The sequence below is a fragment of the Ixodes scapularis genome, unplaced genomic scaffold (assembly GCF_016920785.2).
Source record: "Ixodes scapularis isolate PalLabHiFi unplaced genomic scaffold, ASM1692078v2 PGA_scaffold4__175_contigs__length_147842914, whole genome shotgun sequence".
In the NCBI taxonomy this organism is placed as follows: Eukaryota; Metazoa; Arthropoda; class Arachnida; order Ixodida; family Ixodidae; genus Ixodes; species Ixodes scapularis.
This window is the reverse complement of record NW_024609879.1, coordinates 93677360-93699860: the sequence shown is the minus strand read 5'-3', so window position 1 is coordinate 93699860 and position 22501 is coordinate 93677360. Positions and strand designations below refer to the sequence as shown.

The 22501-nt window shown below is 49.4% G+C and overlaps 1 pseudogene; it reads left to right on the top strand.

The window, feature by feature from the left end:
• The first annotated feature begins 2999 nt into the window (after positions 1 to 2999).
• Positions 3000 to 22191, top strand: LOC121046431 (annotated as a pseudogene).
• Positions 22192 to 22501: the final 310 nt, after the last annotated feature.

Here is a 22501-nt window from a genome sequence, read left to right as displayed (position 1 = left end):
CGCGTATGCGCATAAAGTTATCCTGCAATCATATCGGCAAATTCGCACGTACAGACCGCTTTAAGAAAGCAAAAGTCGAGCACTTGTGTGAAGAATGTCGCACCGTGCTCCGCAAGTGCGCCGGATGGGCATGAACTCCTATGCGGTGCGCCAAACGAACGAATTCAAAGCGCGTTTGACGGTTGCTAATGGCCATAATATTTGTTATGTGTTTGCTTTCTTCACGCCTGCGTATGCCGAGATAATTTCAGACACTCCGTTCAGGCACCGATTTTAGGCGTAAGTAAAAACTCGTCCAAAAAGGCTTAGCGAGAAGTAGGGGACGCATGTTAGGGCCTCCATCCTAGCTAACCGATCTCAGCGTTTGTGAAAAGTTAATCTTTTATCAGCATAAAATTTGAGTGGGAGATATATGATGACCCGAGAAAGACATCATAGTAACTTTTGTGCAGTGGTAAGGTCGAATTTATTGCGTTTAAAAGTTCATGCGTATAAACGCTGAGCTCAACTTTGATGCCCTGTGAGGATGCGGCTCGCTTTTCGCCCAATGAAGTAACAAGAAGCGGCCGTTTGGCAAACAGAATACGTGTAAGGCTCCAGATTAACAAATTTCAGTTCTAGTTCACTGGTACTAGACGGGATTATTGAAATTGAGCTCAAACATGCACTCGTGGGGTGAGGTGACTAAGCCACGACTTACTACGTATACGCACGCACAATATGCGGTGTTTCGGGAACCAAGGAAAGTGCCCCGGTCTTTGTTTTGTATCGCTCGAGAATGAGTGTATTGTACGTTCGTGACAAGTCAGATAATCGAAAACGCAAGCAGCGCGTTCGATCGCAGCGTGATAGCATGAGATACAGCTGCTCAGTCGAAACCGAAACTGAGTGGCCAACTAGTTCCCAGAGTGCACTGCGTGGTATTTCGCCGCGATGGGGCGCGTCGGTTTCGGAAGAAGTCTATTATGTATGAAAGTAGTTTTTGTTCACTATTTTAGATCAGAAAAGAAACAAATGCAGTTTAGAAAGTACGGAAACGAGAAATGACCCGTCGACATACCCGCCACCAAGCGGCGGAAAAAAACGGCGCATACTAGAAAAGGCTAGTGGGATGAGGCTACGACAAACGAGGAGAGTAGAAAGGTCCCGGATGTACGCGGCGGCGCTGTGGTCGTATACCGGCTCAAGAATCCGACCGGTTCCGAGCGTTCCGAAGGCCTTCGGCGCGGGCCCTGTTGGCGACTTGGCCATTTGGCGGTGCGTCAGCGCGAAGTGGCTCCCGTTCTGAACTGATCTTTACCCCGTGTTTGCTGTCGTTTGTGGCCAATGAAGTGTCATGCCGAATTAGTGTTTAGTCGCGCTGCAAATGCAATACGAGCTGCCCTGGCCGCCCGCTTCATACAGCTTATCCAACACGTGCTTTAGTGGCGCCCTCTCGAGCCGTCGACACGGAGTGCGGCAGCCGTATGCGCTCGGTGAGCTCACTACTACTCCTCTCGTTCAAGGCCGCTCAAGGCAGGACCTACGACGTCATGAAGGAGGTTATTTTTTGCTTGTTTTTGTAATTCTAATTTGCCTATAACTTTTAAAATAAAGCGAAATTTGAGAAAACAAAAGTTGGATTAAGTTACTACGTTCAGTGCGCTCAGGTTCGGTGCAAATTAAAAATCAGTCAAAAAGTTGTTGCAGGGCCCCTTTAATATGTATAAAAAAAGTAATTTGTGTTTGTAAGTGTGTGTTTGCAAAAAAGACAGTTGCACACGTCTGTGCCGGACTAAATGAAAATCCATAAAACTGGTGCTGACATTTGATCTGCCAAAGCTCATACAGACCTTGAGTCCTCGAGTTGTCTGAAAATAATAGTTGATTTCCAAATAAATATGTTTGATTTTTGCTTAATCTTGACAGAAGCATATGCTTCCTTAAAGGGGCGATGCAACGAGTTTTGTACTTTGCGGAAATACCTCTTAGAGCGGATCCCTGACGTTAATGACCTGTGAAATACCTATTCGTTTTTCACCACACGCAATCGAAGTCGCAGAAAAAAATAAAGAAAATCAAGCAGAGTTCACCCCCTCAACTCACAGCCAGAACAAGCGGCCACGTGATCTGGAGCCGATTATATGCCGCCGATGTTGATCATAGCCACGCGCTGGGGTTGGCAAGGCACAGGACACGCGCTGCGTTCCAGACATTGTTATGGTTCGGCTGTTGTCGTCATTGCAGCGATTGGACACAGGACACTACCTGAATGCTTCTCGAGCTATAGATTATCACGAGTCCAAATCGAGTGCCGACGCAATGCTCGGGTCCAATCTATGAGCCGCATGCAAATATCGTCACTGGGCGGTACTGCCACCGCAAAGCTACGTCATCAGGTTTTGCGAAGGAGAGATTGAATGAAAACGCTTGGTTTTGTCCTCGAAATTACAGTGCAACGAAGTAGTTCCTTGGTCAGTGGCGTTGCGCGCGAGTGTCCCACTAGTGCCAGTAAGCTCGTGTAAAATGAAAAGCATTCCAATTGAATATCGTTGCACCGCCCCTTTAAAGGGATTGCTACTCGCTTTCCGAATTTCGCAGCTGCAACTCTAAAGGCCCGTTCACACTTGCGACTTGGGACAGTCGCTGGAGCGACTAGCGACAAGCGACTGGCGACCACCAGTGTTCACACCTGATTGAGCGACCGACGAGTCGCCAGGCTCGCTTCTCGGACGCTCAGGTTCCACGGGAGCCGTCGTCTGTCGTCGTCTTCCCGCCCGTTAGTTTTCGCTTTCCCCCAGCCGACACTTTTGGTTCCCTTTAAAAGATAAATTGACCGGTTGACATTTAATGTAATGGATCTCTTTGACGGATTGAGTGAAGAGGAAGAGGTTGTAGCCATCCTGTCGTCTGTAGCGCTGTCTGCGCTGACGACAGGGATACCGACGAGAAAAAAGCGGCGATGGTGCATGGGTGCGCCCGTGTTGCTCTCGCGAAGTCGCCGGCCACGCGAGCCGCCTCCTTCCTGAGCTTCGAGCGCGCTATCTGGATTACTACAGAGAGTGAGTGATGCTCTTTAGATGCAATTACGTGCCTATCAGATGATCAAATTGATATTTCATCTGAGCTTTATCAGAATGCCGCCGCGGACCTTCGACACTCTGCTAGAGCTGTTGACTGACAGGATCAGCAAGAAGAACACCCGCTACAGGAAGGCAATTGACCCCTCTGCTCGTCTGGCCATGACGTTGAGGTGAGGTATCGTTACAGAAAGGGTGAAGTCACATGAAGGGTATGTGAGGACGGAGAGGTATTAGGAGCTGTGCCTGATGTGTCACAGGTGCACAGTAGCATACAACATTATGAGCAAATAAACGCCAGCAGAAATGTGCGCTGGGCTTAAAGTCTCCCACCGGTGTGTGTGTGTGTGTGTGTGGGGGGGGGGGGGGGGTAGGTACGCAGGTAGGTAGGTAGGTAAATAGGTAGGTAGGGTAGCGGGCTATATTTTGACAAGCAGCTGGTTACCTTTAATAACGTGCACAGGCATCCAAACGCTGACATAGCGAGCGTTTGGCTGACTGTCACGTAGTGCTAGCAAAATTAATAAAATTCAAACATGGATGTAAATCGAGAAATTAATTAACAGAATTTGAAAATTAAAATGCTAGGTTTGGAACGGTGACAAGCAAAAGGTTCACGCCCGGTATAAAGTCAGCAGAAAGGCAACGACACGAAGAGAAGAAAACAAAAGCAAAGAAATATAATGGTCATAAAAATAAAGTTCTACCAACGGACCACTAGCAACCAAACAGGAGGAAAGTTCTACCAACGGACCACTATCAACCAAACAGGAGGACGAAAAAAAAAAAAAAATCTTGAAACTTTGGGCAGTGCGGTTGCAAAGAAACAAAACGAAATCCTCAAAACTAAACCTGGGAAACAAAACGCCGCTCGCCGCGCAACATGCAGCCGGGAACCAGAGTTTGCTAGCACACAAACTAAGAAATGAAGCAAAGCGCTCGACTGTCCTGAGACAAGTCGACTGTCCCTCCCTCCCTCTTAAAACCTCCTTGCAATTCACCTTGCATTCCTCTCGCCTCCCCTTCCCACTCCTTCCCCCAAGCGTTTCCCCTTTCCTTCTTCCCACGGAGTGGTTGGGCACCGTGCTTCAAATCGAAAATAAATATGGTTGAAATAAAATGATTGTCCCCTCTGTTTCTTCCCTATGTGCCTCCTCTTTCTAAATGTTTAAAAGCCAACAACATGCTGAAATAGTACAAGCCCTACAACGATTAAAAGATTCCCAAAAACTCGCGAAGAGAGATGACGGAGAAGGCAACAAGCGGTGCCCTGGCCTATAAGTTCCTGAATAGCTACCTACGGTAGCAGAGTTGCGCATTCAGCCTCGGCGCGTGGCCGTAGCTCCGGCTTTCCCGCACGAGCTGGATGCTTTGCTCCTCACGTGACTAAATTTGGCGAATAGCGGCGCCGCGCGCGCCGCCGCGCATGGAGACCAGGAGAGGAGGAAAAGGAGGCGGAAAGCAGGGAAACATACGCCGGGGCGCGAGAAACGTCGGCGCAGTGACCGTGAAGGTGGCTTTCTTGCACGCCACCGGATGCTTTGCTCCTCACTTGATGGATCTCGGCGAATAGCGGCGTGGCGGTGCGGGGAAAACAAATGCGCAACTCTGGCTCCCGTAGGGGGCCTATACAGGAACTCCACCCTGGCCCGCCCCGGAGCTCCCTCTCTTCTCACGCAAAAAACAGAAAAAATAGCTGTTTATGCAGCCCCTGAACATTTCACCAGAAACCGAAAGCACCCCCCCCCCCCCCCTTCCCCTTTCCCCGAAAGAATAAACCACTGCCACGGTCCTTCCCTGACCTTCCCAAAGTGACGGTTTGTGGTCGCAAAGCTCGGGCAACCAAGCTTGAGCGCATTACGACCCCACAACATAGGCCCAGGAACTGAGAAAAACATCTGCTTGTGTGGAGGAAAAACAAAAGGATTAAGAAGTTTCAAAGATGGCTCTTCTCTCGCCGTACTATTCAGGCATTGGCTCGATTCATTGAGCGAGCGAGAACTGAACCCATTTTCGAGCCATAACAAACTAAAGAAAAAAAAGAAAAGACCACCGAATTTCGTGACACTAACACAGCCGAATGCTGCGCCAGGAACACGCCCATATAATTACCCATGTACCCATGGGTTTAGTTCTCAACTTGCCCGCTAGGTGTGCTACGGTTGGGTCTACTACCCAAAGGGTTTTCAGACCCCCCGTCAAAATCAGTGGGGGGTCTGTGATCCCCCGAGAAATCGCCGTGCGCTGGGCACAGGACGGCATATCATGTACTTTTGTGATTGCATTTCTTGCACTGATACAACTGCATGTGCCTCGAACAAAGGTTTTTGTCTGGTAATAATCGCTCGTCTGCTGGCTCCTATTACTGCGCTTTAACTGCAGTAACAATTTTTTGCTCCAAGTGTTGCATTATTTCTTTGCCTTGGCAGGTTTCTAGCAGCAGGCCATTCGTTGAGGACCCTGTCCTACGACTTCCTGGTTGGAAGGTCCACTGCTTGCTCCGTGGTCTCCGACGTCTGCACAGCTTTGTGGGACATCTTGAGGCCCCCCTATCTGGTCTGCCCGCAGACTGCCGACGAATGGCTCAGGGTATGCTAAGGCGTCCTGCTGCAATCACTAATTCGAAAGCAGTAACCGCAACAAAGATGCTTAAAGGAGACTATGCAACGACTGGGGGATACCAGTAACCTGCACAGAGGCAGGAAGTTGAACTAATACAAGAGAGAACATGCGGTGAGAGTACTCTTTTAAAATGCAGAGAGCATGCTTTATCATTATTACATGCCCAGATGTAATCGAACTGTCACCAAGCGCAAATAAGCTGTAGCAAAAGAGGCAAGATGCACTGAAACCGACGAGATGGAGGGGCTTAAAAATCCTGTTCACAGTCCGAAATGCTCCGTGCCCCTCCCCCCACCCTGTCCCGGGCTGTAGCCATATTGTATGCTATCCTGAGCTTCCTGACTACTCGTTGCACGACCTGACCAAATGTGACAATAATGACAAAACCATGGCCACATCCATGCCTCCATGTTCGATACACTGGGCGCCGCCATATTTTCGCAGTTGTCATCATGCGTTTGACGATAACTGCCATTGTTCAGTAGACCATCAGGATGTATGTAGCATACCTTACCCCCTTGTACTCGGACATTTTGAAGCTGAAAGCATATGGGCGAAACACTTTTTTGTGATCATGCTATACTTCGTTTCATCTTCGGTCCGAGCGCATTGGATGCTACGAGATATCCCAGCCAACGCAGCGCTGAGGGAGTATCATGTGGTCTTGAGCTCCGCGTGTCGCTCTGCCTAACTGGACAGTCACGTGATGCTCTCCCAACGCTCCATCCATTGCGCTCTGACTGAAGGTAGAAGAGAGTAAATGTGTTGCACTTTTAACCATTTGAAAAATTATTTATCCTTGTATCATGAGGGAAAAATGGTAAAACTAGGAGAGCTTACAATTCTTTATTCATATGTTGAAAAAGAACATTGTTCGATATCTCCTAATACAGGTTGCAGCTGAATTCGAGGAGAGGTGGAACTTCCCTCATTGCCTCGGGGCCATCGATGGGAAGCACGTTTCCATCGAGTGTCCCGATAACTCTGGGAGCCTTGACAGACTATAAAGGGAGGCGGCTTCAGCAAGTCACTGCTCGCTGTCAGTGACGCGCGGTATAGGCATACCTCGGCAAACCTCACTCATGAGGGCCCTCACTCACCCTCACTCACCCTCATCTTCACAGATGAGGTGAGGGTGAGTGAGTTTCTGAAGCAGGAAAATTCATGAGTGTGAGGGTGAGTGAAGGCCGTGAGGGCCGTGAGGGCGGTGAGGGCCGTGAGGGCCGTGAGGGCGGTGAGGGCCGTGAGGGCGGTGAGGGCGGTGAGGGCCGTGAGGGCCGTGAGGGCCGTGAGGTCGGTGAGGGCCATGAGGGCCGTGAGGGCCATGAGGGCCGTGAGGGCCATGAGGGCCGTGAGGGCCATGAGGGCGGTGAGTGGTATGAGGGGCGTGAGGGCGGTGAGTGGCGTGAGGGCCATGAGTGCGTGAGTGGTGTGAGGGCGGTGAGTGCGTGAGGGGTGTGAGGGCCATGAGTGCGTGAGGGCAGTGAGTGGCGTGAGGGCCGTGAGGGCGGTGAGTGCATGAGGTGGGGTGTGGGGGCCATGAGTGCGTGAGGGCGGTGAGTACGTGAGGCCCCCTTCAGATCGAGCATCTTTCTCAGCAATTTTGGTGTTAATGGCGGGTTGTTCTCTAGCTTTCCCTAGATTGACACGAATTGCTGAGATCGGGTCCGGTTCGAAATAAGCAAGCAACTCGGAGCAATTCGAATACGTTTAAACCGGCTGCATCCAATCAGCGACGCAACATTTTCACGTGATACCTCGTGCCGGTGATGATGACACCGAAATACTTGGTTCTGGTTTAAAATCGATCGTTTTTTGGAATAAACTGTTTCAGAAAGGTGCATTAGTATTCTTAACGAGATTTAAATGCATAAAAACACGTTTATAACGCGTAATTGTGTCTAAATAGTGCAAGAAAAATAAAATTTTATGATGACGATGGCAAATTGCAGCAATTGGTTGCTGCGTGTGATCGCGGGCGGCCCGTGTTGCTGGTGTTGCGACGTAAAGTTTCTGGGCGAAATTGCCCCATCTGAAGCTGGCCTGAGTGGCGTGAGGGCTATCAGTACGTGAGGGGCGTGAGGGGTGTGAGAGCCGGAAGGACGATGAGGGGCGTGAGGGCGGTGAGTGGCGTGAGGGCCGTGAGGGCCGTGAGGGCCGTGAGGGCCGTGAGGGCCGTGAGGGCGGTGAGGGCGGTGAGGGCGGTGAGGGCCGTGAGGGCGGTGAGTGGCGTGAGGGCTATGAGTGCGTGAGGGCCGTGAGGGCGGTGAGGGCCGTGAGGGCGGTGAGGGCCGTGAGGGCGGTGAGGACGTGAGCGCCATGAGTGAGTGAGGGCCGTGAGGGCGGTGAGGGCAATGAGTGAGTGAGGGGCATGAGGGCCGTGAGGGCGGTGAGGGGCGTGAGGGCGGTGAGGGGCGTGACGGTCGTGAGGGGCGTGAGGGCCGTGAGGACGGTGAGTGCGTGAGGGCCATGAGATTCAGTGAGGGTGAGTGAAGGGCTGAAGGTGAGTGTGACTGTGAGGGTGAGGGTGAGTGAGGGGCTGAAGGTGAGTGTAGCTGTGAGGGTGAGGGTGAGTGAGGGGCTTAGGTGAGTGTGGCTGTGAGGGTGAGGGTGAGTGAGGGCGACCTAAAATGCCGACCTCTGGGTATAGGTAAGTGTGTCTCTCATATGGCAACTTTAGATGGCCTCTTCAGCATGATAAATATCATATTTTCCGTCCGCACGCTAAACAGACGTTTAAAAGTTGATATTTTATGGTGTGCGAACTATCGACAGCAGATATGGATTATGCAGGGACTTTTAAGCTCCTATTGTGGGGATTAAAAAAAAAGACACAAGCAAGGCTGCGTGTCTGTCGGTCGTATGCAGTTTGCAGGGACTATGGGGTGAACCATAGCAACATGACCCACATCACAGCATAAAAGAAGCATGCCACTCTTCCTTTTGTCTGTTATTCAGGATTCTCTACGTGGAACTGGGCCACCATGGGAGTGAGAGCGACGGAGGTATTTTTTCAAGATGCACCCTCCAAGAACAGCTGCAGCTTGAACAAATGGGCACACCCCAAGAACAGGACGTTGGAAGGGAGGGGCCGCTTCCTTTTTTTTGTCGGTGACGAGGCCTTTCCCTTGAAAACCTACATGATGAGGCCTTTTCCAAGGAAAGGTGGGTGCATTGCATCTTGCAAGCTTCATGTTTAATACAGCTCACTGAACTACTGCTCCACCTTGCTAATGACTCTCGGGTGTGCGTATCCCTCCTTCACCTCATGGAACCTTGTGAAATACCCAGGCGTGTGTAGGCCGCACTTCAACGAAACATAATGGTGCCATCCAGAAGCCAAAAGCGGAATTGTCCACGATCTCAATTCTCAAACAAGCTAACTAGGAACTCGGACATTCCTGAAGTGCCCTCAGGGGCTCCTTGAGCTTTTGTACTCCTTTGGTTGTCCCCCCCCCCTCAGTCGGAGCCATCCATTTCGTGCTTAACCATGTGGTGCAGATGGTGCTGTAGTTTTATTGTTAAATGGAAAGGGCCAGTTTAACGTTTAAGATTACAAAAGGACATACACACCGCTTTTCTATTTATCACGTACCAACTAGCTCAACTCAAGCCTGTTTTGGCGTTTTATTGTCGTTTACAACGTATGTAGGCTCCTGCAACACTTTGCTGCCTCAACGCATAGGGTGTGAAGCATTGCTTGCCTATCGATCAATTATGCCTTTCTCAAAATCGAAAATTTTGAGTACCTATGGTCGATGATGTGATGGGTGATCTACCACGAAGAGAAGGAAGAAAAGAGATGCGCGAGGAATGGCGCGGTTTTTGAAAGAGAGCTCGAGAAGGGCACGAGCACAGGTCGGACTCGGAAGGCGAAGCTGCGAACAGCTGTTCGGACCTCGGTGGACGTGACCAGGCGTCAGGGGCCCAACTCTGTCTCCGCCTCCTCTCGTGGTCAAGGCGCCGGCCTGCCTGAGGCCGACTAACCTACCTGAGGCGTTGAAGACATCTCCAGCGACCAGGTTCACCAACATCTCCGGGAACGAGACGCTCCAGGCTAACAACGACTGCCGTCGAGCCCATCAACGACGAGCCCTCCACCATCCTTCTTCGGCGCTACCCCTCCATGTGACCAGGAAAGAAAACTGTGAGACAACACGTACAATGACTCTCTGTAAATAGCCGCGGTGTAAATATTTGGTTTTTCTTTTCTTCTGATGTATATGTTACAATAGTGAAATATTTCCTAACGTATCCTGTGTCTTCCGTACTTCTATTAAGACCCTAAACACACGAACCACGTACCATCACAATTGGCGTCCGCGACAGGACGGAGGACACATTGGATCGTTCGGAAATAATCATTAAGCTATGGATCTCAAAGAAATTATAGAGCTAGGCAAGCAGCTAGGCCTACAAGGTGTTGAACTTAAAGAATGGGCGGACGAGAAAGTCGCTTACGAACGCGAAGAGAAGGCGCGTGAGGGAGGAAAGGGCTGCGGATAGAGTAGCAAACCGAGAGAAGGCTGAAGTGGAAGAGCGAACAATACAGTTACGCATAAGGCTAGCTGAGACGGGAGCGACAGCTACTGCCGAGATCACAACAGAGGGCAGCAATAACGGAAGAACAAACTCCAGTCACCTTTGTCCCCGGAAATTTATTCCTCCATACGATGAAAGGCGAGACGATTTAGACGCCTACTTGAAGCGTTTTGAATGCATTGCTAAGGGCGAAGACTGGCCAGAACCTAAATGGGCTACCGCTCTAAGCATGTGCCTGACGGGAGAGGCGTTGAAAGTCTACGGAAGACTATCGCCTCCGGATTCTATGAGTTATGAAGCGACCAAGCGAGCTCTCCTGGATAGATTCCGTTTTACAACTGAGGGGTATCGAGAGAAGTTTAGGAAATCGAAACCCGAAGAAGGGGAGACAGCCAGCCAGTACACTGCCCGGCTTCAAGGATACTTCGATAGGTGGATGGAGGTGGGGGAGACACCTTCAACATACGAAGCGCTGAGAGATAAGATCCTGGCAGAACAGTTCTTATCTCAGTGTCACACAAAACTTACTATATTTTTGAAAGAGAGAAACTGCCAGACGCTAGCATCAATGGTTGAGGCCGCCGATCGATTTCTTGAGGCGCAACAACAAAAGAACCTCTCCTCCTTTAGAGACGATGCAAGAGCCACGTCAACCCATAGACCTAACCTCGATCCGCCGGCGTTTGCGAAACCCAAATGCTTCCTGTGTGGCAAGCTCGGTCACAAAGCACGAAAGTGCAGAAATAGTTTCCGGCAAAAAATTCCATCCTGTTCGTTTTGCCAAAGAGAAGGGCATGATGTAAAAGATTGCCCCAAGAAACAAAAAAATCCGCGAATCTTGTGCGTGGTGGAGCCAGAATCAGTAGAAAGCTCGCAAACTCCACCTGGAAACTTTGTAGAGGGATCAGGTCCAGGGGCGGATTTATGGCTAAGGTTTGGGGGGGGCGGTGAGGATTTTTTTTTTTTTTTGCTCGCGGGCTAGCGATTTTTGAGGCACCTACAAAAAGCAACTATTAATCGTGTTTTAGCGTTTGTTACAGCCTAAAAATTCCCACCAAATTTGTATTAGTTTCTTGTTCTTTTATATAAACCCGCACCTGTTGCTTCAGTGGTTCAAAGGTTAGCACTATAAGTGGTAAAAACAAAAATAGAGATAGAGAAAGACATACGTATGCATGGTTCTAAATTCTTTGTCTAAACCATTTAAGCAACACGGGCAATTGAGGCACCCGGTGTGAAAGAGTTTGTGCAGGGACTCGATCAAACAAGATACATCAATTTAGACAAAAAAAAAAACAACAAAAAAAAACACCACAAAGACCGGAGAGGAAAGGATTTGTTAGCAAGACAAATGTAAGACGGCCGAATAATATGGAGACTTTCTAAATCCTGGACGAACGTGATCAAAATACCTTCTTAATTGCATTGTTGTTTTATTGACTCACTCTCGAAAATGCAGAGTTCTTGAGAAAAGTGAGCATTTTGTTGGAGTAATTAAACTCTGTTCGATTCTTTATGGTCTTGTGGATCCGTGAAACCAATAAAAAAACAAAAATGCCAGCTCAAATGGTCTTCAGCGCAGTGCCTAGACAAATTGCATGGAGCAACATTAAACTTATTTATTAAACAGATTCATGTTTATCTAATGAGATGAAGAAAAAAAAAAAAAAACCTACATTTGGGGAGGATAAAATAGAGACATAATTATTTACACAAGTTATCAAATTAAATGTTCTTCAGAGCAGGAACATCGCCTTCCTTCGTCGTGCTCCCGGCGCGTAGCGGTCTACCACCTTCTCTTGGTCGACGTTCACGTCTCGGTGGACGTGGAGGAGGGCAAGACCGTTGAGTCTCTTTTCGCCGCACCGCGATCGAATCCAAGTTTTAATTCGACGAAGGGTGGAGAAAGACCGCTCAGCCGTCGCAACACTAACGGGCAGTGTAGCGAGAACGCGCAGCAGAGTCCTGATGTTCGGATAGAGCTCTGGCTCCGACTCTTCAAGTGTCTCCACAGCTGTCGATGGAAGAGGCCCCTTCTCTTGTTCGCGTCTCCATTTCGCCGCCCACAGTGAAAATTCGGCTCTGATGATGGTCTGCAAAGCTACGTCCCCCATTCCGAGGAGCACGCCGTATTTTGCCGCCAGGATGCTGAGCTTTGCTTCAGCTCCCTTCTCATTCACATGGCGAGGCAAAAGTGTGTTGAGGCTGTACACCTCCAGCACCTCTTCCGGAAAACGCTGCTTAAGATCTTCCACGACAGATTCCACAAGAGGAATGTATACATGTGCGCGGAAGTATGACTCGGCTGTCTGTGGAGGCAATTTTTCGCAGCTCATTTGTCGTTGGACTAGACGAGGCACATCTAGTTGCGCTCCCATATTCTCGGCAATTTCTTCTGCATGCGCGAAAATTTCTCTGAAAGTCTTCTCGACGTTTAATGGGTTCCGCTTTTCGCTCAGGACGACGATCGTGTCTTTTACGATGTCCGAGGCACTGTTCATTTCCAGATCCGGCTTTTGGAGCAGCCGACTTAGGGGAAGCGTGACTGAGAGTACATCGTAGAGAGCTACGGTTGCAATTACAAATTCGGCATCCAGGATTGAGATAAGCAGTGATCTTGCCTTGGCAGCCGAGCTTGGTTCTCGCCATTGCGAAACCGTTTCCAACGCCTTTGCGATGCTTCCCAGGCTCTCTCTAAACTGCAAAACAGCGTCGTGACGTTCGACCCAACGTGTGTCGCATAACTTGGTCAGCTGTTTGCCAAGCTGGAGTTTCAAAACGGCGTTACGCTTGGGCGAGGCCGTAAAAAACGCAATGACTTCCCGCATTGTCCCGGTGGTGTTTCGGACACTTTGCACAGTTGATGTTTTGGATATAGAAAGGTTCAAGCTGTGGTTGAAGCAGGGGCATCGAACTGCATGCACGGCTACTTTTTGGATTTCCTGAATGGCACCGCAGAGCTCGGAAGTCATTACTGAGCATCCGTCTGTTGCAATGCCTACACAGCCTTTGGGGTTGAGAGACAATGACCTCAGTAGACTTAGCACGATTTTTCCGAGCTTGGTACCAGTCAGTGTTGGCTCCAGTGCGTCGTCTTCGTCTTGCTCTTCCTCGTCGGACCCGCTGTCCGACATGGACGAATTCCGATTCTGATTTGAATCTTGAGGCTTGAGTTCTCGAGGATCTAAGAAACCCACAAAATCTTCTCTGATCTTTAAATCATGTTCATACCTCAAAACAAGAGATAGCTGAGACTTGTGAGCCACGTCGGTTGTCTCGTCGAACATAATGCCATAATATTTGCTCTGCCGAACTCGTGCCAAGATCACGGACAGAACTTCGTCTCCGCAACATTCAATAAGGGCATTTTGAGTTGTTTTGCTTGTGAACATCTTCCTTCCTGTGGCTGTGGAGAGATGTTTTTCGAGGGCATGGTCACCACATTTCACTCTGAAGCGCAGCAGCTCCTTGAAGTTTCCTCCATTCTCTGAACTGTCATTGCCGTTCTTCCCAGTGACCACTGGGCCGTCATCCCGATGTCCACGGAAGGCAATATTCTGCCGGGCCAAGAACACAACGTTGTCGACAATCGAGACAAGCCGCGCGCGGTTTTCAGACACCTGCCGCATTCGCTGTGTATCGATCTGGTTTGCCACGACCCTTGCTGGGTCGCGACAAGCTTTCAGAAAAGCCTTGCCCGCTTCCACTGCTTCGATGTGATATCTAGCTTTGGAATGGGTTTCCAAAGCTCCATCTTTCCCCAGAAGCTTCGCGAATTTTTTCAAAGGCTCCGTTACAAGAGCCTGAAGGGCAACTGTCTTGTGTTTACCCCCAATGTGCCCGGTGGCAAAAAGAGGACAAAATTTGCAGAACAAACCTGCCTTGGCATCCGAGACAACCAGCCAAGGATATTTCAGCAGGTGGTCACTTCTGACGTACCTCCGTTCGACTGTCTGTCCCTTGTTGTGTTCGGAGAAAGGGAAGGAGTAACCTTGAGGTGGCATCCAATGGTGTTCGAGTAAGCCAACCACGGTGTGGTCGTCTGGCCTCGCCCCAACGAAGTTGCCAATGTCATATTGCAAACCAAAGTCAGCCGCTGGATTCCGAACTGTGTGGACGGCTGGATCTAGTGGGGTAGTTCCGTCAGAATTCTTGACCATGGGCGACGGGAGAGCCTCAATCTTGAGTTGTTCATCCACGCCATCAGACTTCAAAGTGAGCTTCGAGTCGTTGCTTGCAATGTCTGCCTCAGTGATAATCTTTTTGGGCACAGCTTGGAAGAAGTTATGCAGAGTGGTACTTTTCCGCTTGGACGACTTTGGTGGACCATCTTCACTCTATGTAAAAACAACTTGTTTTACTAAACAGATAGAACTCATTCATAAGTGACGTAATTTATAAATACCACGAGTGACTGAATCAGCACTAATTACCAATATCAGCTGTGCGATCTTATGCGTCTCAAGCCGAAGTGTAAATAGAACGTGAAAGTAGTAAAGGCTGCGTACACAAATACAAAGAAAATCTATTAGAAAAAAATAGCTCAATATAACATACCAAGTCCCAAACGCTGGTTGGCTGGGGGTTCTTAAAACCATCAGTGTCTTTCCACGCCACGAAAGGATTTAGTGAGCGAATTTCGCATAAATATTTTGATTATCCATCGACCGAAAGAAACGCCGCACACAGTCTATGACTAATTTTTATGCATAGAAAGAGGAGGAAACAATTAATGTCTGCAGCGCGACGTTTTCGTTATGTCGCTGCGGATGGTGGAAAAGAAACGAACAGTCCACACGTTTCATTTAGCTTTTTTTTTTTACTTACTACCTATGTCAATTACTTTTCCGGCATGGGTCACGGCTACCAACCACCTCATACGCGAGCGAAGTGCAGAAAATGCCTCGTTATGATTTGTCGAAAGAGCAACGTCATTTTACGGCCTAAAGTGCAACTCACCATTGTAGCGGCTGCAGAACTCGACTCCCGGTTACTTCATCCGCCTTGGGCTCACTTTGTCTCTGGAGGTCAACAGCACTTTCTCGCTACCGGCCGAATCACTGTTTTGCCCAGGAGTGAACGTGTGAACGACAGGTCGAAAGCGCCGCCACTAAGCTCGAACGTGCGCGTCACCACGTCTTCCATGTCAATCGTCACTGAAAAACAGCGATCCGCGACGGAGAAGGGATGAATGGTGCAACACGGTAAAGAAGTCCACGTTTGGTTTCCCTCGCGGATCTTGGAGCTGCACTGTTCTCGGCGCTCTAAACTACCCAACTGACTCCCCTTCAAAGTAGCCTGACCGACCGTTCCTAACTTGTGAAACGTGAGCGCTGGCGTTCCCGAGTTACCTTCGCTCAGGCCCGGCGGCGCATCACTCAGAGCCCACACACGCACGCGTGTACAATGTGGTGACCTACGTTGCTGACCGCTCGAGAGAACTCGCCCTGCCTCGTGGCCTTGCTGCGCTCCTCCCGCTTCGGGAGAACGTAGCCGAGGAGAGGGGAATGCCCGTCGCCTAAGACGGGAAGCGAAAATGAACCAGTTGAGCTTTGGTATGCGCGCTCTCTTTGTATTTCTTGTTGACCTCGCTATCGCCATCTCAACAACACCTTGTTATGACCCGTCCCACCTCCATGTGTGTGTGAGTGCGTGGGAAGGTCATCGAAGCATTTTCCCAGTCGTTAAGACCACTTTGGGGGAAGGTTTCGCCCAGGCTTAGCCGAACGCTCGGGGCCTTGCCAGTCTGGCTGGCGTCAGTCGCTTCCGGGGAAGCGCCGCTCAAGGACTCCTCTCCCTCACGTCACGTGTCAACCCTTCGGACTTCTACCTGCGGCTGGCGCCGAGGCGGCGGAACGCGACAATGTGTGTTCCGTGCTTTCCCGATTCTTATCCGCCACGGTGGCGGGAGGGGAGATTAAACGGAGCCGGCTGTCTGCGGGGAAACAATCCAGGGAGCGTCCAGCAGCCAATTGAAGACCTTGGAGATGTTTCCCATCCCCATTCGCAGGATTCCAAAGTGGGGGGATAATCGTCGTCTTCAGGTCCGATTGTTCGGGAGATGGTCGTCTTCGATCACATATTTTGCTATGAAGTGAGAAAGGCTGGACGCCAGCGAGATGACCATGCTACCCGAGAGACATGGCTGGGCGTCGACACCGAACAACCTCCCCTCCACCCCTTTATCCGAGTCTTGCGGTAATAGTGGACTTTTCCCGCCTCTCTTCGCCTTTCAACCAGTGGTGCCAATTCAGCGGCACAGGATGGCTCTACAGAGGGACGGAGGGAGGAGGGAGCCTCGATACCAAAGCCGCCGCCTTCGTACAGGGTGGAGAGACGCTTTGGACGAGCCCGCGCCGCAAAGCTGCTATCTTAGGTTCTGAACTTTGAACAAACACCGCTTTCCCTTCGCCGGTACATTTCGCGTCTGGTAAACTTGTCCACTCCTGTCTCTCCATTTTTTTTATTAAATAACAAAGACGTTGCCAAGGAAAAACAGAAGGCCGAATCTACTGTCCTGCGTCGGTAGCACAGATCTAGTTTGCTGACCAAATAATCGCTACTTGACCAAAACCAAATACTAAAAAAAAAAATTCAGAATTGTCTTGGGGGGGGCGGCCGCCCCCCCCCGCCCCCCCCCCCCCCTAAATCCGCCCCTGATCAGGTCTTGGATCCACAAAGAATTGCGAGGCAGGGCTAGTTAACGTGGTTCACGAGAACCACGAGGTATTCGACGTATATAACATGCCCGTCTTACGGGGGTTGCTTAATCAACAGCCAGTCAGCGTGCTACGTGACACTGGTAGCAATACAGTGATAGTTCGACGCGACTTGGTGAAAGATTCTTGTCTCACGGGAAAGACAGGAAAGGTTTTTCTCGTAGATGGCACATCATTGCAGCTGCCGGAGGCAAAAATAATGCTGCGTTCTCCATACTTTGTTGGGGAATTGATCGTGAAGTGCATGGATACACCTCTCTATGATGTGATTGTAGGGAATATTCAGGGTGCACGAGGAGTCGATGAGCCGGACTTCGAATGGAAAAACAAAACGGTCCAGCAGGCCTCACAAGAACCTGAAAAGGAAGATGCCTCGATAGGCACTGCAGCAACGACTGACGTGTCAGCTGCAAATAAACTGAAGCCCTCGAACAAAAAGGGCGCATCTAAGGAAATGAAAAGGCAGGAGGTCACCACCGAAGTCCTAAAGGAATATCAACGATGCGATCGCACGTTGGAGAGTTGTCGGAACAAAATCGGAGAGATACACCACGCCAAGGATGGATCAACATACAGCTTCTATTTCTCGAAAAAAGTACTATGTCGACGTTATGAACAGAAAGGAGGTAAGGTGTTTAAGCAAGTAGTCGTCCCAGCCGCCCTGAGAACGTACGTCATGGAGGTAGCACACGACAGCGTAATGGCTGGCCACCAGGGAATGAAGCGTACCACTGACAGGGTACTAGAGGCCTTCTATTGGCCAGGAGTCCAGGCCGACATTAAAAGATACGTGAAATCATGTGATGCATGTCAGAGGGCCACTCTTAAGGGAACGGTCAAGAGCGCGCCCCTCGGCCGAATGCCAATCATTAATACTCCATTTGAAAGGGTGGCTATTGACTTGATAGGTCCGCTTCCTACGAGCTCCGAAAATAAGAACCGCTACATTCTAACCATGGTAGATTTCGTGACGAGATACCCTGATGCGGTAGTGCTACCATCCTGTGACTCTTACACAGATAGCGGAAGGCCTATTGCAGATCTTTTCGCGCGTGGGCCTCCCCAGACAGATTTTGTCTGATCGTGGGACGAGCTTCACATCGGGGCTCATGCGGGAGCTCACTCGAATGATGTCCGTCCAACAGCTGCTGACGACTCCGTACCACCCCATTTGTAACGGTTTAGTGGAGAGGTACAACGGTACTTTGAAGCAGATGTTGTGCAAGATGTGCCAGGAGAAGCCCCGATCATGGGATAAGTATCTCGCCCCACTCCTGTTTGCCTATCGAGAAGTCCCCCAGGCGAGCCTAGGTCTCTCTCCATTTTAATTGATCTATGGGAGGCATGTTCGGGGACCATTGACGATATTAACAGAGATCTGGACGGATGAGGAGCTAGGACGAGATCTTAAAACAACATACTCTTATGTTTTGGACCTGCGGGATCGCCTTGAAGAAACCACAGAACTGGCACATCAGAGCTTGGCAGCCGCCAGCAAACATCAGAAGAAGATGTACGACAAAAAGGCAGGAAGACGACTTTTAAAAGTAGGAGATAGTGCACTGCTATTGGTACCGGCCAAGAAGAACAAGCTGCTCGTGCACTGGAAGGGTCCCTACAAAGTAGTAGGAAAAATAAACGAAGTCGACTACGTCATAGATTTAGGCCATACTACGAAGGTATTTCATATTAATATGTTAAAAAAGTATGAGGAGCGAGAAAGGGATACCGAGGTTAAGAATCAGGCGTGCTCAATAATAGCTATCGAGGAGGGGGAAGCGGAGCAAGGCATACCGTGTATGGACGTCAGGCCTTCCCAGGGAATCGATGATGTGGTGGTGGCCGAAGACCTCAGCGAGAGAAAGAATATGGACGTCAAGAGCGTTCTACAAAAATTTGAAGAGATATTTACTGAGGTGCCTGGACGAACAGAACTGTTGGAGTGCAAGCTTGAACTGACAACAGGTGATCCTATCCAGACTCCACAATACCCAATCCCCTTCGCGACGAGGGAGACGATAAAACAGGAAGTGGCACAAATGTTGGCGCTAAAAGTGATTGAGCAATCAACGTCACCATATCGTTCTCCTCTAGTCCTAGTGAAGAAGCAAGACAAGTCACATCGCGTCTGCATTGACTTTCGACGTCTAAACGACGTACTCATTCCGGATGCCGAACCCATCCCGCGGATAGAGGACGTGTTCGCGGAAGTTGGGAAAAAGAAATATTTCTCGAAGCTAGACTTGTCAAAAGGGTACTGGCAGATTCCCCTCGCCAGCGATTCGAAAGAAAAAACAGCATTTTCTACCGAGAGTGGTTTGTATCACTTCAAATACATGCCTTTTGGGATTAAGACTGCAGCTGCCGTCTTTACGCGACTAATGAGGAAGGTACTCACAGGTATCAAAGGGGTACAACATTACATCGACGACATTCTAATCGCCACTGACACTTGGGATGAACATCTCGAAGTGCTCGAACAAGTTCTTCGGCGAATAAGCGAAGCAGGACTGACTGTTAAACCGACCAAATGCCAACTGGGAATGAGAGAAATCACGTTTCTAGGTCACAAATTGGGGCATGGTGTGTTAGCTCCGCTACCGGAGACCCTACAAAACATAGTAGGCTCTAAACGACCTACGACAAAGAAACAGGTGAGATCCTTTTTAGGACTGACGGGTTATTATCGGCAGTTCGTTCCGAATTATGCGGAGAGAGCTCTTCCTTTAGTTGAGCTCACAAAGAAAAGGGAACCCAACACGGTGCGTTGGACGAGTAGGCACGAAGAAGCGTTTCGAGAATTGCAGCGAGCTCTCTCGGTAGGACCGATTCTCCGGGCGCCGGACTTGACGAAAGTGTTTGTGCTTAGGACAGACGCGTCAGATAGCTGTCTTGGTGCGGTGTTGATGCAGGAGTACGCGTCGTACCTACATCCAGTTGCGTATGCCAGTAGGGGCTTGATGGCCCGCGAGAAAAATTACCCTACCATTGAGAGAGAGGCCCTAGCGTTAGTTTGGGCAATCCAAAAGTTTCAGGTTTACCTATACGGGCGAGAATTCATAGTCCAAACGGATCATCAGCCGCTGGAACATCTACATAAGATGAAAACAGCAAACAGTAGAATTACGAGATGAAGTTTGCTTCTACAAGAATACCAATTCCGGGTTCGCTATATAAAGGGAGTAGAGAATGTAGGGGCTGATTATTTGAGCCGGGTGTGACATGAGTTGAAGACCCTTACGGGGCACGTGGTTGTCAATATTTGTATGGTGAGTGTGTTTGAATGAGGGTGTGGCATTGTAATTAGGACTGCAAACAAAGTTTTGTTCGAACTGCGGCGGAACGTGTAAATGGAACTTCGGGATCTACCCATGTGAAATGTTGTTTTTTTTCTTTTTGTACTTCAAACGAAGACAAAGACAGAGAAAAAAAAAAACTTTGGTGGGGGGTCATTGTGATGGGTGATCTACCACGAAGAGAAGGAAGAAAAGAGATGCGCGAGGAATGGCGCGGTTTTTGAAAGAGAGCTCGAGAAGGGCACGAGCACAGGTCGGACTCGGAAGGCGAAGCTGCGAACAGCTGTTCGGACCTCGGTAGACGTGACCAGGCGTCAGGGGCCCGACTCTGTCTCCGCCTCCTCTCGTGGTCAAGGCGCCGGCCTGCCTGAGGCCGACTGGACTACCTGAGGCGTTGAAGACATCTCCAGCGACCGGGTTCACCAACATCTCCGGGAACGAGACGCTCCAGGCTAACAACGACTGCCGTCGAGCCCATCAACGACGAGCCCTCCACCATCCTTTTTCGGCGCTACCCCTCCATGTGACCAGGAAAGAAAACTGTGAGACAACACGTACAATGACTCTCTGTAAATAGCCGCGGTGTAAATATTTGGTTTTTCTTTTCTTCTTATGTATATGTTACAATAGTGAAATATTTCCTAACGCATCCTGTGTCTTCCGTACCTCTATTAAGACCCTAAACACACGAACCACGTACCATCACAATGATTTTGCACTACTCATGTTTATGCAGGTCTGCAGCCTCCTTTAGACCCAAACCCAGACCCCGAGGCTTAAGCCTTGCAGAAGGCCGAGCTGCACGAACGAAGAATTTTCAACTATCGCCTAAGCAGGGCCCGCAGAGTGGTTGAAAATACCTTTGGCATTTTGGCCCAGAAGTGGCGAATCCTGAGACGACCATTCAAGGCAGATGACGAAAACGTGAATAGGATCATTGGTGCGTGTGTAGCTCTGCATAATTATCTGCTGAAGGAGTCTACCGTCTCTGCTGCATCATATTGCCGGGTAGGCTTAACGGACAGTGAAGACTGGCAGTGGCGGCTGAAGCCTGGGAGCTGGTGGAATGACCCTCCGGCAAGTTCTGCCCTGGTGGCAGCACCAGCAGCTGGCTACAACTCGAAACAGTATGTGGCTAATAGTATCTCAATTATAGATAATGATAAACTGGGGAGTTAAAGGTATAGAGCTTATTACTTTAAGAGTATATTGGTATCAGAGGAACAGGCAAATAATGATAGCGACGCTTATCAACTCGGGAGAGCCGCAACACTGTACAAAGGTAACAGCCCTTATCGTAGAGGCCCACGCTGCTGCGCGTTTGAAAGTGAATGTCATGAATAGGGACGAGATCAGCGAAATGGCCTTCCGATTACCGTCTAAAATTATTCAAACATGGAGGTGCCATTTGAGGCGAATCAGCATTGCTCCGAGATACCTCGTGTGCAAGAGTGCATGTAGCAGATAGCCCAGCTGCATGGTGGTGCACGGGGCATTAGCTCACTTCTTCGAAAGCAGCTGGCTACAAGTAGCAGCCTATTCGAAGCAGACACCTGCCACCTAAACATGTTTATGTCCAGGGATTGAAGCATAGCAATGCAGTCGCAGGCGACGGCACTGCTATATGCTTCAAGCCCTCGATTGTGTTGATAGTCCTGTTCTCACCGTTATGTTAAAAGAGAAGTTTAGACTTCCTTTTTGGTCATCACTATAATCACAGATACACCCTCGATGCAGAAATACAGGCTGTTAACAGAATCACTTATAAATTTTCATATCTTTTAGCATATGAGCAGACCATGCTCGGGGAAACGAAACAACGGAGTAATATGGATGTTTTTAATGTTTTCTTATAGGTATGCTCGCACTGTGCGCACCAAGTTAGCGCATCACTTTGTGACAGCTGGTGCAGTCCCCTGGCAGGACGACAGGGTTGCTTGTCGCCCACAGTAAACAAAGGTATGCCGACATTTGCAATACTTTTATTGAACAAAGGTAATGTTTATCTCATCCTCATTTCTTTGTGCACTACAAGATAACAAGGACCCTATTTCTTGAATAAATAAAATAGATAATTGAAATATGGTTAATTGCACGTTCTTGAGTATTTGCTAAAAGGTGTAAAAATTGTACTGTTACTGTTGAACCAAACCTCTGTGCCCACAAATCGCCTCCTTAGAAATGGAAATCGCCATGATATTGCACATAAAGCAGTGTTTCCGAAACGCTCCTACTCCGCAACTCAAGCTTGCCACGACCCCCC